We start from the raw sequence: 6347 nt of genomic DNA, 5'->3' as shown, positions 1-6347 counted from the left end.
TAATCCATACATGAAATCATATAAGGATGCCATGGAAACCCTCCAAGGTCTTACACCGGGTGCCATGAGAACCCCCACATGGTCTTAGCTTGGAATGCCATGGGAACCCCCACATAGTCTGATATCAAATTGCCTCGGGAACCCCCCGATGTCATCCATGCAAGTACCATAAAGACTACTAGCATATCACATATCACATAACAACTAGTATACCACATATCACATAAGGGGTTGGCCTTGGTGTAACGCCCGGGTTTTCAGGGCTAAGCATTTTTGTCAATGTAATAGTCTAGGTCAACTATTGTAACTCTTTTTGAAGTAATAAATATAAAATATTTGAGTATTATGTGAATTATGTGTGTTTATGTGTTTATTATTTAATTATAAATGTATAATTAATAAAGAAAAAAAATGAGCGTCAAAATTAAAGTGTGAGATAATCCCGATATCTCTACATAAAGTTGTAGAATACGTCTCAAGGTTTCCGTACATATAAAGAATGCTGAAATCCGAGCTATAACGAAGAAGTTATGGCCCGCCGAAGTTTTACGGCAAAACCGGCACGGCACCGGGAGACATAAATAGTGAATTTACGATAGAAGAGTTTTTAGCCTTATCAATCTAAACAAAAGTCGTAGAATATGTTAAACTAAGAACATCGATAAAAAGAACGCCCAAATCTGACTTCGTATGAAGAAGTTATGATTTTTCTAAGATTCGGCTTAGCAGTACACGGCCTGAAACTCGAATTTTAGTTCGAGTGGTTTTTGGCTTACGAAACGTAAATGAGAGTTGAAGATCTCATTAATAGGAAATCAACGGTAAAAAGACATACAAAAACAGAGTCCGTATGTAGAAGTTATTAATTTTATGCAGACGTTTAACAGTATAATCTCCTTGTACTGTTAAATTTAAGATCGGTCGAGAATTAGCTGACGGTGTTAAAATGAAAGTTGTAGATCTTATTATTACCTACGCGTGGATATAAAGAACGTAAAAAACGGAGGTCGTATGTGAATGTTACGGATTTTAGAAGTCGGAAGTGTGCTGTGCGAAAATGGGTGATGTGGCACAATCTTGGCCATTGCTTTCTCCCCAAGGCTTGCCACCAGATGGTGACATGTGGCACCAAGTTCAGCCACATTTCACCCTATAAATACCACCTCTCCCACCCTCATTTTCTTCACACCTTTCCCATTCTTTCTTCTCTTTACTCTCTCTCTCTCTAGAACCTCTCTCTAGCCCCGAAAAGCCTAGGGAACCTCCCTAGCACGAGGCGGAAGCCCCGGAGTGCTCAAAGGCTCCGAGAAGAAGAGATTTTCGGCTTGGGAACGCTGCTCCAAGCAAAGCCCGGTTTTCTATAAAACCCGCTGTTTCGTCGAAGAAAATTCTTTTTAAGAAGCGAAGCGCTGTCTGAGTTCGGAATCACCACCTTTTCAGGTGAGTGCATATTTACTTTCAACTTACACATAGATATGAAGTATTTAATATAAATTACGTGCTACTTGTGCATATTATCTGAATACTTGCTATCTATGCTGGATGAACATTTTATACATGTTTTCAAAGATTTAAACTGTATATGTATTTTATATCTACAAAATGTGTTGGGTAAAACATGGGTAGATGTAATAGTTGCTGTGTGACAAAATAAAATAATGAGAGGCCTCGTTATAGATGTTATTGATGATCCAGTCATCTAGCGGAGTATAGATGACGACCACGGACTATTCTAGACAGTCCTGTGGAACACTAGCAGGCTCGCAACCTGTAGGTGTTTATTTGAACTGTGTGTTTATTTGAACTGTGTGCTCACCAGATGTACTCCATCCCCCACATGGTTGCCTATTAGGACATTTATTGCTGAGGAATCCCCTTAGTAGTAGTGTCCGTCCCGATGATGATCCTTAGGCTAGGTCCCTTATGATAGGTGTTTAGGGACGTAAAGTGAGGATAACGGGAACGGGTAATCGGGTTATTGTTGATTGATGAAATCAATAAACTATTTATTGTGGGTTGAAAACCCTATGTGCTCACCAGGCTCCCAAGCCTGACCCACTTAGTTTTATGTATTACAGGTAGTGGCGCTTGAGCATATATATGATGTTTGGTTGAGGGATTACGGATATAGGGCTGTAGATATGAAATAATGTAGTAAGGCTTGTATTGTACTGTTTATGCTTTTGATCTGTACGAACATGACATCCCGAGTCTTTTAATGAAATACATTTCTATGGAAATGCTTTTGATAAATCTTTATCATATTATTGTTTTGGGACAAATTCCGCAACACTTTTATTTAAAATGTTACTCTGATTTTTAAACAAAGCATAAACAAACCGGTCTTTTCTGGCCGTGATTTTGGGGATGTCACAGTTGGTATCAGAGCATTAGTTTAAGCGAACTAGGAATTTATAGGATTTCTAGACTTAAACTTAGAATGATAAGCGATGATTGTGAGGTGTGAGCACTAGCTTATTTTAGGAATTGTGCCTAAAATGCTTTTATGTGCTAAATGCTTTATGCATGTTATGCTGTTATTTTGTTCGGATCTATGTTCTGTTGCCGACCGGATCTGGAAACCTTATGTGTTTAGGATTCTAAACGTACGACTACGCTATTAGAACTAGCATGTAAACGTTTCGGAGTGATAAGGACGATTTAAAACGTCTCTCCTAAATAAAGATCTGAATTCACCTTATTCGGTGTATAGATCAAGATGGTAAGGACCCGTAGCGGAAACGTAAACGCAAATGGAAATGGACACCAACCCCCCGTGATCGAGCAAATACCAGTTGTGGAAGCCGCTGCCGGACCAATAACGATGGCCGGAGTGCAAGCGATGATCCAGGCAATGTTGGATCGTCAAATGGAGGAAACCAGGCGTTTGCTCCAGCAAAATCGAGAGGAAGCGACTATTCAAATCGAACAGCCCGAGTTGAACGAAGGGCAGACTGAGGAAGGAGACTACAGTGGAACCGTTGGTCAAGCCAACCCACCAATAGTTCAACAAAACAACCAAGGTGACGAAGTCGAGAGGAATGGATGCAAGTACAAGGATTTTCTGACTTGCAAGCCATCAACTTTCACGGGAAAAGAGGATCCAATCGGGGTCATGGATTGGATCTCGGAGATGGAGTTAGCTTTCATGATGTGCGGTTGCAGAGGAAAGCTACAAACCACATTTGCAGTACGTCAGTTTCGAGGAGGCGTTGTACGTTGGTGGAATACCTTGGGGAAGACTTTAAGCCCCAACAAGCCCCTGCAACTGACATGGGCAGAATTTCTGGTGCAATTCAAAAGAAAATACTGCTCGGCTCAAAACCTGCTAGAGTTAGAGAACCAGTTTCTAACCCTGAAGAAGGGAAGCATGTCAATCGATGAATACACGAACAACTTCACAGAAAAGATGGAGTTTGCCTTGCGTCTTGTTCCGGATGAGCTGACGAAAATTGATAAGTACGCAAAGGGACTTCCATGGGAATACGCGGTGCCAGTACGTCAGGCACCTACTTTGGAGGCAGCTATCTGGGCTGCCAAGTCTGTGGAGGACATGATTAAGGGAAGAGCTGCCAGCAAAATCGAGGTTGGCGAGAAGAGGAAATTTGAAGGGTCTGCTAAACCCAACAAAAAGAAGAGCAAGTTCGGTTCAAAAAAATTCGGGGGAGGAAACGAATTTAAATGGTGCGAGAAGTGCAAAAAGAAGCACTCGGGAAAATGTGGCGATGAAGTAACCTGCTACAAGTGTGGGAAAACAGGGCACTATGCCAATGAGTGCACCACCAACAAGAAGGTGTGCTACGAGTGTCGTGAAGAAGGGCATATTGCTAAGGATTGCCCAAGGAAGAAAGATGCGGGAAGGCCCAACATACCACCAAAGCCAAAGGCGAGAGCCTTTCAGATGACGCTCGAGACTGCGAAGGAGGCAGCAGACGTCGCTTCAGGTACCTTTCTTGTAAATGGTTTGCCTGCAAATACACTATTTGATTCCGGAGCCAATTACTCCTTTGTGTCGCATAAATTTAGTGCGAAATTAGCATTACCTGTAGAAAAACTAGATAATGCCCTGATTGTAGAAGTTGCCAGTGGCAAATTCGTACCTGTTAGTAATCGTATTAGAAACATCGTCATTGACCTAAACGGAAACGAATTCCATGAGGAACTATTACCCATAGAGTTAAATGGTTTCGACATCGTTTTGGGTATGGATTGGCTTAGCGCCAACGATGCCGAGATATTATGCCGAAAGAAGATAGTTAGGATAAACCCACCCGGAAAGGAATCATTTATGGTGTACGGGGACAAACGCAGAGTAAATTCTGGAATCATCTCCCTGATGAAAGCCAGGAAATTTTTGTCTAAAGGATGTGCATCATACTTGGCATTCATAATCGATGCTAAGAAGGAAAAGAAAGAGGTGCAGAATATACCTGTTGTGTGCGATTATCTGGAAGTCTTTCCCGAAGATCTTCCCGGATTACCACCTGATAGGCAAGTAGAGTTTCGTATAGACTTATTACCAGGAACAACACCGATAGCAAAGACACCTTACCGATTAGCACCAACGGAGATGAAGGAGCTCATGACGCAACTTCAGGAGCTGTTGGACAGCGATTTCATTCGACCTAGTTCATCACCCTGGGGAGCTCCGATGTTATTCGTGAAGAAGAAGGACGGAAGCATGAGGATGTGCATAGACTACCGAGAGCTGAATAAGGCAACGGTGAAGAACAAGTATCCATTGCCAAGGATTGATGATCTATTCGATCAACTGCAAGGTTCGAGCTACTTCTCAAAGATCGATCTTAGGTCAGGATATCATCAGCTGAAGGTGAGAGAGCAGGATATTGAGAGGACTGCATTCAGAACAAGATATGGACATTACGAGTTCTTGGTTATGTCATTCGGACTAACCAATGCTCCCGCAGCATTCATGGATTTGATGAATAGGGTTTGTAAACCATTCCTCGATAAATCTGTGATAGTGTTCATCGATGACATTCTCATTTAATCGAAAAGCCAGGAGGAGCATGGCAAGCATCTACGAGAAGTGTTGGAGGTGTTAAAGAAGGAGAAGCTTTTTGCAAAGTTCTCCAAATGCGACTTTTGGATACGGGAAGTCCAATTCTTGGGTCATGTTGTTAACCAGGAAGGAATAATGGTTGACCCCGCCAAGATCGAGGCTGTAATGAAGTGAGAACGTCCGAAGAATCCCACGGAGATTCGAAGCTTTCTAGGATTAGCCGGATATTACCGACGATTTATCCAAGGCTTTTCTTCGATAGCTGCTCCATTAACAGCTTTGACCCATAAAGGAGCCACGTATACATGGAGTGAGAAACACGATGAGGCGTTCGAGAAGCTAAAGAAGAAGTTATGTGAAGCACTGATACTTTCTCTACCCGATGGAGTCGAAGATTTCGCAGTTTATAGTGATGCATCTGGAGTCGGGTTAGGTTGTGTTCTGACCCAAAGAGAAAAGGTGATAGCATACGCATCTCGACAATTGAAAGAGCACGAAAAGAACTACCCCACTCATGATCTGGAGTTGGCAGCGGTAGTATTCGCCTTAAAGATATGGAGGCATTACCTCTACGGCACGAAGTGCAAGCTCTTCACTGATCATAAGAGTCTCCAGTATTTCTTTAATCAGAAGGAGTTGAACATGAGGCAACGACGCTGGCTAGAACTTCTCAAGGACTACGACTGTGAGATACTTTACCACCCAGGTAAAGCAAATATTGTTGCTGATGCTCTCAGTCGGAAAGTCAATCTTGAAAGAAAAAGGCCAAGAGCGTTAAGAATTGAAGTCGTCTCGACGATTGTGGAAAGTATCAGGAAAGCTCAAGAAGAAGCCTTAGAAAAGAATGACCGAAAGGAAGAACGTTTGGGAAAAACGTTAGTGTTCGGTACGAACAGTCGAGGACTGAAGGTATTCCAAGATCGAATTTGGGTACCTAAGACGGGAGGAATAAGAGATCTTCTAATGGAAGAAGCACACAAGACCATGTACTCGATTCATCCCGGTAGCACTAAAATGTATAGGGACCTAAAGCCCTACTACTGGTGGCCGACGATGAAGCTCGATGTTGCGAAGTATGTGGCTGAGTGTGTAACATGCGCGAGGGTTAAGGCACAACATCAGAAACCGTATGGGAGTTTAGAACCTTTACTTGTACCCATGGGTAAATGGGAAGACATCACCATGGATTTTGTGACTAAACTGCCCAGAACGAAGAACGGACACGACATGATTTGGGTAGTCGTGGATCGTTTCACCAAGAGTACACACTTCATAGCAGCCAACGAGAAGTGGTCTATGGATAAGTTCGCAAATGCTTACATGA

Source organism: Lactuca saligna, chromosome 2 (assembly GCF_052625555.1).
Source record: "Lactuca saligna cultivar CGN05327 chromosome 2, ASM5262555v1, whole genome shotgun sequence".
Lineage (NCBI taxonomy): Eukaryota > Viridiplantae > Streptophyta > Magnoliopsida > Asterales > Asteraceae > Lactuca > Lactuca saligna.
The sequence above is the reverse complement of the archived record's forward strand: the minus strand, read 5'-3'. Positions refer to the sequence as shown.